The following is a 12230-nucleotide window of genomic DNA, read 5'->3' on the forward strand; positions in this document are numbered from 1 at the left end:
GAAAGTCAGTATGGTCGGGCGGGTGAGGGAAGAAGGCTCAGGAATAGGTCGGTCAGTGTCCACTTGGAACAAGGGTCTCAGCTGATCCCACAGGGAGCTCTGAAACTGGGTTGGCCCATCAGAGAGGTCCTGAATGGAGGCAAAAGACCTAGAGCCTAGAACATCTGCATCATCCAGTCACTGGATACAGTTGTCCCTGGGCTGGGAGTGTAACCTTGGGCTAGGCAGGGCCCTTTGGCTAAGGGCAATGTCTAGGCAGGGACTCAGCTGCCCCACTCAGTGGGCAACACTCCTGGCAGTCAGGAGAATGAGTGCCTCTGTTCTGAAGAGAAATCTGGGCAGTACATTTCTGCCAGGAACCAGAGAAAAAGGAGGATGAAACTATGGCCTCTGGTTCTCACTGTTTCAGGTCAACCCCTTGGTCTGACCTATCAGTAGATGAGGCTAGGGGAGGAGAGGAGAGTTTCGAGACGGCCCCGCCAGTGGCTGGAAAAGAACAAGCATCATCTAGTTGCTGCTGGGCAGGCCTGGCCTACCGAAGAACTGGCTGCCACCTTGGGGAGGGAGCCCAAATGACCTGCCTTAGCTCAAGTGGAGGCCAACACAGTCAAATAATTTGTCTGAGAAAGGTCCCTAATTGCGAGCTAGTTCTAGGATGGTCTAAATCTACATCACTTGGGGCACCTGGGTGGCTCAGTCAAGCATCTGACTCTTGGTTTGGCTCAGGTCCTGATCTCAGGGCTGTGGGATCGAGCCCCGAGTGCGGTTCCGTGCTCAGCGTGGAGTCTGCTTGGGATTGTCTCTCCCTTTCCCTCTGCCCCTCCCCTTGCTCTCTTTCTCTCTAAATAAAGAAATCCATCATAAATCAATCACTCAATCGTCAATCGATCAATCAATCTACACCACTTTACGAGATTCCCAAAACTTATCGTACCCAACTCTGCTTTAAGCTTCCTGGTGTACGTCACTTTTAAAGCATGACAGACTCATGGGGACCCCAGTAGGAGAATATCTGAGAAGTGTTTTGAGAAATACCGACCAAAGCCAGGAGCAATGTCTGCCTATCTTTTTTTATTTTTTTAAGATATATTTATTTATTTTAGAGAGCTAGAGAGAGAGAGAACACATGAGTAGGGGGAGAGGGAGAGAGAATCTCAAGCAGACTCCCTGCTGAGCACGGAGCCCGACAGGGGGTTCGATCCCATGACCCAAATCATGACCTGAGTTGAAACCAAGAGTCAGACGCTCAAATGCCTGAGGCACCCAGGTGCCCCTCTGCCTAGCTTTTTATCTTATATGTATTTATCTTCTTCCTCCAAATAAGCTGAATTCACTAAGTCATTTAATCTGGTCCACTTTGGCTCCCAGCTCTCTGTTCACCCACTTGGCACCATTGCCACATCTTTATTTTTCCATCTCATTTGGCAGGAGGGACAGTGGATGGCGGCTGAGGACAGGCTGTGTGAGAACAGAATGGGAGAAAAGTCCTGCACTTTGCCGCTGCCAACCCGTCTCCTGGCCAGGTAGGAGAGTGCTTGGTTGGGGCAGGTGAACTGTGGAAGGTTCCGGGCCTGCATGCCCCAGCCAAGAGCACACCCCATTATCTCTCCCCTAGGTGACTATGCAGAATTGGATATAACACCAGCTTGTCATCATTCCCCAAACTAATCTCACAGAGGACAGGCTGATGCAACGTGAAGCCTGTGACACAGTTAGCTAGCCCCTGGCAACAGTGCTCAAAGTGTGGCAAGGGTGATGAAATATTGCCCCACTGGTTGAAAGAGACTTTGCCACCAACAAAGAGCCATTGTGACAACAAGAAGGCTCCAAAAGCCGGGTGCAGTGTAGACAGGAAAGAGCTCTCTCCCCCTCGTGAAAGACCAAGAGGTTTAACCCTCCAGTGTTTGGCTAATTCCTAAGCCCCAGCCCCACGTGGGCACCCAGTAGGGGCAAGGGGCTCTTGGCGGGAAGGCCGCGTGCTGGCTAGGTCAGGGATGGCGCCTGGGCCTGTCACCAAGTGGCTTCTGTGGGTGCTAGAGGTACAGAGCGCCACAGGAACCTTACGGGTAATTTTTGTTCTTTTCAAGCCTACTGTGTTTTCTTCAGTTTGCATTCCAGCTGCATCAATTAAACATTTAAAAGATCAAATGACAAATGTTTATTGAAAACCCACGAATGCCAACACTCTCTGAAAAACCCTGGTTCTCTTCTCACACTGCTTCTTCCCATCAGGTCTTCCTCCCTCTTCTCTGTTGAGATACCCCTTCAGGACCCAGCCTGACATCCACCCCTTTCTCCAACGCTTTCCTGATCACCCCTGCCCCGTGCAACTTCTCTTCCTCTCTCTTCATCTCCTGCATTGTGTTCCCAGCCCTCTTCATCCCCCCTGTGCGGCCCCAAACCTCTTCTCTTCCCTCCACCTTTTCAGGCTCCCACCATCCCTGGTCTAATTACGGCTCCTTTTTTGTTCTTCCTGCCTTTTGTCTTGCTCCTTTCAATCTGTTCTCCACGCCAAAGTATTTGTTCCAAAAGACAGATATGATCATGTCACCTACTGGTCTGAATGTTTCTATAATAGCTAACACTTACTGAATGCTCACGGCATGTCAGGCTCTAAGTGCTCTACCTGGAGAACTCGTGTAACGCTCACAGTAACTCCATGAAGCAGGCGTTATTTCTCCCATTTCACAGATGAGGAAACCGAGGCCCAGAGAGGTTAAGTAACCTGCCCAAGATCACACAACCAGTAAGTGGCAGAGCCAGCATGTGAACCCAGGCAAACAGGGTTACAGACACCACCCTCTCAAGTAATGCACTATAATTATACTGCTTCTCAATGGCTCTCCACCGCTCTCCAGATAAAGTCCAAACTCCTTAGTGCTCCAGGCCCCTCATTTTATTTATTTATTTATTTTTAAGATTTTATTTATTTATTTGACAGAGAGAGATACCCTGAGAGCAGGAACACAAGCAGGGGGAGTTGGGGAGGGAGAAGCAGGCTTCCCGCTGGGCAGGGAGCCCCATGCGGGGCTCGATCCCAGGACCCTGGGATCATGGCCTGAGCCGAAGGCAGACGCTTAACGACTGAGCCACCCAGGCGCCCCCAGGCCCCTCATTTTAAACTCATCGTTTTCCACTTGCCAACAGGCACCCTTTCCTCCCCAGCCCCCAGTGGTGTGCTGCTAAAGGTTTAACAATTGGATCTCTGCAAAATAAAGCCCTGATAGCTCACATTTGCCAGTCTCCGTGGTGTCAGTCCTCCCACCATGGCCCATTTCAGGTGTGACCATGGCCTCCCTGAATTCGGAGTCGGGGAGAGATGGGCACAACCAGCTGGTAGGAGTAGCTCTGGGCTCAGGCACACCACACCCTCCACCCGTCTCTACTGCCCACTGGGACTCTGCCCACCAAGGACAGTCCCTTGGACCACACATCACCCATCCACCAGATCACTGACCCATGGTTCACATGTGGATCTGGAAAGTTCCACTGGCAGTCCACATTCATTTCCTCCTGCTCACCACACACCACTGGCAGTCCGCAGGCAGGGCTGAGAACATCGACTAGGTCATGAAGGCTGCTGACCATGCTTCAGTCAGGCACCCGTCCCCTGCATCGCTCCCACAGCCCCTGCACTCCCCCCAGAACACCCCACCCACAGCAGTTACGTCTTCACCCCTTGGACATAGGCCCAAGCCCCAGAGCATCACTACTGCCCTAGCTGCACCCTGCCCACAGAATCCTGGCCTCTTACTTCTGGACAGCTGCCTAGGGCTCATCTTTAGCCTTTCTTCTTCTCAATCCACCCACACCACCAGGCTCCCATATTTTCTTGTTGCATGATGTGATGATTCCCAAATATGGATGCCATCGGCCTTCCACTCAGACATCCCCCAGACGCCTCCCACTCAGCACCTCTCAGGCCTCATCCCTCCTCTTTATCCACAGACCCAGTCTTTCTTCTACAGTCCCAACCTCTGGGACTCCACCCCACAACCCACAGGGGAGGTGGCCCACCTGTGGGGTTGCACCTCCTGTCTCAGAGGGACTCACCCGTAAGCCATGCAGCTCCGGGGTGTTCCTGCTCAGAGGCTGGACAATCTCCCTAACGTCAGGCATGAGCTAGAATGGACACCCCAGGAGCGAGTCCTTGGGGAGGGGGTCATTGCTGCCTCCTCCCAGTTCCTAATTAGAGACCAGGTAATTTAACCCAAGGCAAGTACTTGCTTTCCCTTCGTCTGTCCCTGGTGTAAAGTGCAATAACCCACTTCCGCTGGGTGTGGCTTGGAGGGACATTTCCTTGTTAATTCAATATTTAATATTACTACGTAAATCGTATACCCCATATAAGAATGCCAGTTTTTACAGATTCATGAATGAAAGTTAATGCTTCCATGAGACCCCAGCAATCTTCCCCGTTCTTGAGCATTCTGAATCTTGTGGTACCTGGGGTCACGTCTGTGATCACCAGGCGGCATCTTTAAATGCAGCACCGGGTCAGAGATCTGTGGGGCAGCAGGTCAAACACAGAGGAAGTTGACACCGAGGAAGCCGAGCCATCAAACTGCACGGGTGACTCCTCCTGACCAATGCAGAACCATGTGGAACCATGTGGGGCAGTGACTTGAAAGCACTTCAGAGAAGTGAAAAGTTGGGACAAATGTATTAGGTGGCAGTAGGTGTGTGTGTGTGCACGCGCAGGAGAGAGTGACTGCCCTGGGCCGTCCCAGAGATGGTCCCGATAATGACGGGGCTGTCAGCTGCCCTTCCAGCCTCAGCCGGAGGTGAGTGTGCCAGGAAGTGGGCGGCCCTAACTCTCTAAAGGTTTATCTGCACCGTCAAATTCTCTGACTGTAGGAATGTTGGCCGCTCCTGCTACCTGGTCGGCTGACCCCTGCCCAGAGGAAGCCCAGCCTTCGGTGCCCAGAAGAGCATGTCTGCCTTCCCACACTTCCCTCCCGGCTCCCCTCCTTCTTGGAGCCCTCTTCATTACTTAGGTAACCACAGGGGCTCCTCCATTTGGATGGTGTCAGCTGGAATCCTGTCATGATAAACCAATTGTCCTGGATCTTTCATGTCTATCTGCTGGAGATTTCCAGGGAATTTTTCTAGTGCTTATCTGATTAACTGGGAGCCAATTTACTAAGCTCCCAAGTAATGGAATTTGCTTTAAGCTTTGAGACATTGAAACAAAGACGCTTAGACAAAGATGGCGGAGAAAAAATTCATAGTACTACAAAGGCTATGTTGCAGAAATAGAGAAAGAGAAAGACCTTAGGACAGAATTCATATAGCCACGGGGTGGGGGAGGGGCAGGTAGCTGAATCCTAAATGGTAAATGGGTGACAGAGTGAAAGAGGCCTCCTTTTCTATTTAACTAGCCAGCAAGTCATTGTTTTTGAGGCAGTTGAATGATTCCGAATCCGGCACAAGATTATCCAGATCCATCAAGAACTAAGATCTACAAGAAACCAAGCACTCAGGGTAGAAACTGGGCAGAAGGAAGACGAGGTTGGGAGAAAGAATTTTTGTGTATAAGAGTTGCTACTTTGGGGGAGTGGAACCGTGTGAATGTATCACTCCTTCAAGAAATTAAGTGAAAAAAATCTATAGAAAGTTTGATTTACTCTGCTATTTTGAAAAAATACATAACATCCAATTCAACATTTCAATTAGGCAGATCATCTGAAATTAGAGGTTACAAAAGTACCTATTGCTAGGTGTGGAAAACACCATCTGTCAAGGAGTCCCAAGCCCTTTTGAGCTCTTAGTCTGGGGGCAGGGACGTTGCGGGGCTCACGCCTTTTAGGCTTTGCTGAGACATACTCAGTGACCATCATTGTGCCCGGTGGGACTAGGTGGTGAGCAAGTAGCTTCCCGCAAGGCCATAATATCAGAGTCAGTGGCCAGGGCGGTGATTAATGACCTTATTTGCAGAGAGAAACCCTCGGGGAGAAGCCAAGTGCCGAGGAGAGAGGCTGGTGACGCCCTACCCAAGAGACTGAGAGAGGCAGGAGGGCTGTGGACGGCCGCCAAAAAAGCAGGTATGCAGATAGGAGGCAACCCGTAGTGGAATCCATGCCAAAGGATGAGATAAGTGAAGAAAGCAAATTGCACCCTGGTGGGTTTCAGCTGAGAAGTGTGGTGTACAAAGCTAACACAGTCCACAGGAGCAAATGAGACAGGCTGGCTACTTCGAGCCGAGCTGGACAAGTATCTGTGGGAGAATGCCAGGAAAAACATCATCACACACACATCTCCATATTTAAAGAGGGAGATAATGCCGAGCTTTGGTAAAGTGGAGAAGTTAAAACTAGAACCAAAAGTGTGATTGGTCACCCCAAGGAAGAATGCATACACAAAATAAGAGGGGGCTGTGTTTAAATTAAAAAGTCAGCAGCTATGAGAGATTTGCTGTCAGCCATGCCCCATCCTGGGGCCCCTGTGGGGATGTACAGATAGGGCAGCTTCGGAGGAAGGAAGGCCGGAAGGGCTCTTTGGGGACTCCCCTTTCATGGGCATAAGGTGTCTGGCAGCCTCCAGAATGGGCCCCTTTATGGAAGAGATGCAGGTTCCCCTTGAGCCATAAAATCTCTCCTCTGGTTCCCAGAGGGGCTACAGTAGGTCACCCAAAGGGACTGAACAGCCACAGATGAAAACCATTTCTTTTAGCTCCAAGGCCATCCGTTCCTGCCCTGCTCATGGCCAGCAGGCTGCAAGATGTGAGATCTGAGAGTTACCACAGGTCCCCAAGGCCCTGGAGTGTCCCGGGCTCTGTGGGGTAAGGTCAGCACACACACTTCCAAGACAAGCAGAGAGAGCTGGCTCTGTAATTTCCTACACCAGGGGAGGACACAGAGGTGGGCAGACCATGTAACTTCCCAAAAAGCCCAGCTGGGAAGCTCACCCACACTGTGAGGTTACAACTCCCTAAACTAATTAAAAGGCAGAGCATGAGAATGTCTGGATTGCGGCATAAGCATCTCTTGGGGAAAATACATCTATGGTATTGCATACCCAGGGCTTCCTCTGCACTCCCAGGAGCCAAGTCGGACACGGGTGATTATGGCTTCAAATGAGATATGTGCGTAGGGATGAGTGTGTGTGTGTGTGTGTGTGTGTGTGTGTGTGTGTGAGAGAGAGAGAGAGAGAAAGAGAGAGAGAGAGGTGGGTGGGGAGAGGGAGAGAGGGAGATGGGGTGGATAAGAACTCAGGCAGAGAGGATTTCACTGGATGGGCAAGAGCCCAGGCAGGCTACCATCTTCCCTCTGATTCTCCTCAAGGACACTGTAGGCAAAGGGCTCACATTGCGCCACAAATGAATTGGTATGGCCGTTAGGGAAAAAGCAAACCAACCAACACACACACAACAAAAACAAACACCAGAAAAAATTTAAAACCAAAAAACCCTACAACCTATAAGGGGGTGTTTTAGCATTTCAGTCTCTGGGAGGTGGTGGTTTTCTTTCTTCCTTTCTTCCTTCCTTCCTCCCTCTCTCCCTCCCCCCTCCCCCTCTTTCTTCTTTCTTTCTTTCCTTCTTTCCTTTCCTTCCTTTCTTCCTTTCTTTCTTGGTATAAATAATTATTGTTTGAGTTTAACCCTGCTAGGAGCCAGAATGGGCCAAACCAACATTAAGAGTTTCTTCTTTTTTGTGAATTATGAAAAGGAAATTTCTGATTCTTTCCTCGTAATCACACTCCCTCGGGTTTGGGGAAATCCCCTGGTGCAGGAGGGCTGAAGCAACTCCACATCTGTGGATTGAGGGTCTCCATCAGCAGAGTCCCCTCAGGAGCCCTGCCCACCTCGAGGGCCACCAGGAGTTATTTGATCAGAGTGTTGGGAATGCAGCTGAGCTGCAGGATGTCAGATAAAACTCCAAAACCAAGAAAGAGGCAGAGGCAACGTGCCTCCCATCTCTTCCCTGGGGAGGGCCCTGGGGGGAGGCAGGACTTCATCCTGAGACAGTGATGAGTTATTACACTATCCAGGCTTAGAAGAAAGGAAGGACAAAGGCTTTTGAGCAAGATACTGGGGGGGTGTGTTAACTGTCCCTCACCCTGGCTCCACTGGGAATCAATCCCAAGTCCTTGAAGAAGATTCTGAGTTGAAACAGCAAGAACCCCTTGAGGCATCTAACAGAAGAGCCGTGACCCTGGTCACAGGCGGGGACCACCAGAAAGGACATGTGACTTCAACAATGGCAGAGGCAGTGGTGGCTGACACAGGCCACCCTGAGGTGGAGTCCAGTGGGGCTCTGACTCCAGCCTCAGGAAAACTTGGATGGTGGCTAAAAACTGCGTGAGGCTCCTGGACTCTGTCAGGCAAAAAAGCTGGGCTGTGCCCTCAGTGGTCTTGGAATTCCGGTGACTTTCTGAGGAGGAAGATCAGAGTCAAATGTATTTTTGTTGCCACTGTGGTGCCCCTTGCTGACTGCGTCCCTCGGCCAGGCGTCAGGTGGGCGGGTGCTCCACACACAGGACGATGGCATGGATCCTGGCAACATCCCTGTAAGCCCGTCAGAGGGTAGGAACTCAGAGAACAAGAAATTGTCTTCAGAAAAAGAAACTGCTGATTCAAAAGCTTATCATCGATGTGTCCAACTTCCACTTGGTGGGAAGACTACCCATACGCAGGGAATTATTGGGGAGGGAGGGGGGACAGGAGGCTGTGGGTGCCACCCCCACCCTGCCCTGCCCTCAGTTTTCTAGAGAATTAACAAGTTGTTTCAGGACCACCAAAGGCAGGATGTCCACTTTGGTTCTTCTGCACTGATGGTTGTCCTCTCCCGCCCCTTCCACCCAGGCCCGGCTCTCAGGGGAAGCTCTGAGGAACTTCTGAGGCTGCTTGGAGAACAGCTGGAGGCACCCGCACTACCCCTTTAGCCCTGGACTCCGTGTTCCCAAGTCCTGCCCTCACCCAGGATGAGCAACACTAGGCCATGTTTATTGAATACGTCATATATCCGCGTACTGTATTTCCATCTTATCCTTACAAGGTTAAGTCTGCTTTTATGTCCATTGTATAGATGAAGAAACCTAGTCACAGAAAGAGGAAGTGACTTGTCTGAGGTCACACAGACAATCTAGTCCGAGGGCCATCCCTACCGCCACCGTGCCATGGTTGTGGTCTTGCACTTCAGATAGGAACTGAAGGCAAAATGGTGAGAAACATGAAATATCACCAGTCCCCTGGGAAAGCCATCTGCTTTAACGGCTGGAACCCAGAGTCCTGTTTCCTTAAGATCCTGCTTCTTATTATTACCTACAAAAACTGGGACAGGTTATATGACTTCTCTGGCTCCCTAGTTCTTTCCCCAAGGGAACAGTTGAGTGGACCAAGCATTGTGGCTGGATTTGGAATAGGTAGAATACTCTGAAGCTGCTAAGGAAGTGAAATTAGAATCAGAAATTAGAATGCCCACTCAGTTTTCTAAATTGTGTGGTGTTGTGGCCTAGATGAGATCATCACAGACTTTCAGAGCTATTGGGACCTGCAGATCTTCGAATCCATGCTCTGAAGGACCTTCCGAATTAACAGGATGAACGTCTCACTCAACCCAAGAATCCTTCTAATCATACTCCTGGGAAAGGGGCACCTGGGTGGCTCAGTCGGTTAGGCGGCTGCCTTCGGCTCAGGTCATGATCCCAGGGTCCTGAGATCGAGCCCCGCATCGGGCTCCCTGCTCAGCCGAGAGCCTGCTTCTCCCTCTCTCTCTGCCTGCCTGCCACTCCCCCTGCTTGTGCTCTCTCCCTCTACCTCTCTCTCTGTCGAATAAACAAAAATAAATTTAAAAATTTAAAAAAAATCATACTCCTGGGATGGTGCTGGGGCCCTTCTGGGCCAGGGAACTCTCTAGGCCACCAGGAAGCTATCCCTTCTCTGCAAAGTCATCCACAGGTAGCGTGCCATAGCGTTCTCCCAAGCTGCTTCGTAGATTGCACTGTGTCTGTGTCCCTCCCGCCAGAGGCGAATTCTCCCCTCTGGACTGGCTAGAGTAAACCATGTCCCACTTGCCCATGGCAGCCCTTGACAGAAAGGTGAGTGATCATGCCACCCCTGATACTCTCTTCTCCCTCATTTCCACAGCCCTCACCGCCCTTGTCCCTCTTCTCTGAATGCACTTGTTCCCCTTGCCTTCCACGGGTTCTACAAATATTTACCGAGCACCTACCAGAAAGATAGTACACGTTGAGTGTGACAGGCAAAGCACAATACCTGTCTTGAGGGTCTGTCTTGGAACGGGAGGGTGGATGGAGTACCTTCAGACGGTGGCTATATGGTGTGGGAAGCGCTATGCTGGGGTCAGCACGGATGGGGGGACGAGGGGCTCTGAAAGCTCAGAGGATGGAGCAGCTGACAGGTGGCAGGGTGCACAGTTGTGTGTGTGCATGTGTGTGCCGCATGCGTGTGCGTGTGTTCGAAACTGCATTCTAGAGGAAAGAGGAAGCCCAGGTCTGGGAACAGCCCGTGGTTTGGAACTACTAGATTCCAGGTTGTGGCGGACTGGAGGTAGGTTTGAGAGGGCAACAGGGGCCAGATCGTGAAGGATGATGCATGAGACTATTCTGAGGGCATTAGGGAGCTCTCCAAGGCCGGTAAGCAGGAGAGCAACACAATCAAATGTAGATTTTAAGAATATAAATGTAGATTTTAAGAATAATCCCTCTGATTGCAGGTTGGAGAGAGGCCTGGGGGCAGACGTGCCTGGAGGCAGGAGACGCCATAGCTTGAGCAGAGCACAGCAAGACTCTAACCTGCCTTATACTGAACGCTGAGCTTCTATCAACGGGCCTGTGATGATAAGCTAACCAGCCTTCGCAGCTCGCTCTTGTTTCATAGCCACAGGCAACTGAAACACTTTCTATAGGAACAGCAATGCCGGCTCTCTCCCAGCATCTACCTCCACGACCAGTTGTTTCAAATTTAATCTCGGCAATTTCGGTTCCTTCTTTCAGGCTATTAAAATCTGTGTGCCGGGGCGCCTGGGTGGCTCAGTCATTAAGTGTCTGCCTTCGGCTTGGGTCATGATCCCAGGGTCCTGGGATCAAGCCCCGCAACGGGCTCCCTGCTCCGCAGGAAGCCTGCTTCTCCCTCTCCCTCTCCCCCTGCTTGTGTTCCCTCTCTCGCTGTGTCTCTCTCTGTCAAATAAATAAGCAAAATCTTAAAATAAATAAATAAATAAATAAATGAAATCTGTGTGCCTCTTGATTCAACCCCTTCATTTTTACTCAAGGGGAGTTACTGAAGGATTTGCCAAAGGACACGCAGTTCATCAGTGATGGAAGCAACACCAGAAATCTGAACCCAGGTTTTCTGACTCCTACACCAGGCAGCCTGTTACTCTGCGTCTCCAGGAAACTGATCTGTTTAGAGGAACCGGAATCAAGATGGACTAGAAGCAGCTTACTCGGAAGCACACGTCTCAGTTTACAGACCCCCAAAGGCAGGAAGGGAGGACCCCATATCCCTTTCTAGTATTTCCTCCTGTTGACTGAAAGGATCCCTGAGTTTGAATCTAGGATCAACAGAGATGGCATTACATGTCCTCAGGCAGCTGAAGGTCACAGTTGTTCAAAGCCAATCACAAAGGCGCTTGACAATGTCAGAAGGCTGAGAAAATTTCATAGGGTGAAAAAAAATCTTACAAGCAAGTGAATGCTTAACAAAAGCTCCTCTATGGAACTGAACTAGTTCAGGACGTAAAAGCTGTTCAGGGAGACTGGACAGGTGATGGGAAATGGGACACCCGTGGGGGTGGGGGTGGAGGAGGAAGCCTGCAAACAGAAAGCTTCTCTGGATGAATGCCCAGAGAATCAGGGTCCTTCTCAGTTGGGATCTAATCCACTTCTGTCTCTGGACAGAATGTCTTCGGTGACCGGTTTCCCCTGGGCCCTGCTCACTAGTTTCTGACCCTCGGTGCCCGGAAGGGGCAGTGGACTATATGCAGAGCCCCGTGCCCAGATTGGCCGGTGTATCCTAGATCAGTCCACCCCCCACCACGCACACCACACCTTCATTAGCTCTTTTCCTCTTTTCTAATCTTCCTTTGATGTCAATGCTTTCTTTCTTTCTTTCCTTCCTTCTTTTTTTTTTAAAAAACACAACAGTCTTCTACTTCCAACCAGCTCATACTGCATCTCCTCTGGTGAACTCATAGGAACTCCACCCCTTCCCAAGACCCAACCCTTTCCCCATAAGCCATCCCCTCATTCCCCACTCGAATCCCAAC

General features: G+C 50.6%; 1 long non-coding RNA gene across 2 annotated transcripts; it reads left to right on the forward strand.

Moving 5' to 3' along the window:
• Positions 1-1431: 1431 nt before the first annotated feature.
• Positions 1432-11057, forward strand: LOC113912587. Of its 2 annotated transcripts, XR_003516893.2 has the most exons (4): positions 1432-1523; positions 4858-4997; positions 5938-6044; positions 10677-11057. It is a non-coding gene; the product is annotated as an uncharacterized LOC113912587 (long non-coding RNA). The 2 variants fall into 2 exon arrangements; XR_003516894.2 differs by lacking the exons at positions 1432-1523; positions 4858-4997 and adding an exon at positions 4658-4784.
• The last annotated feature ends 1173 nt before the right edge of the window (positions 11058-12230 follow it).

The sequence above is a fragment of the Zalophus californianus genome, chromosome 4 (assembly GCF_009762305.2).
Source record: "Zalophus californianus isolate mZalCal1 chromosome 4, mZalCal1.pri.v2, whole genome shotgun sequence".
Taxonomy (NCBI): domain Eukaryota; kingdom Metazoa; phylum Chordata; class Mammalia; order Carnivora; family Otariidae; genus Zalophus; species Zalophus californianus.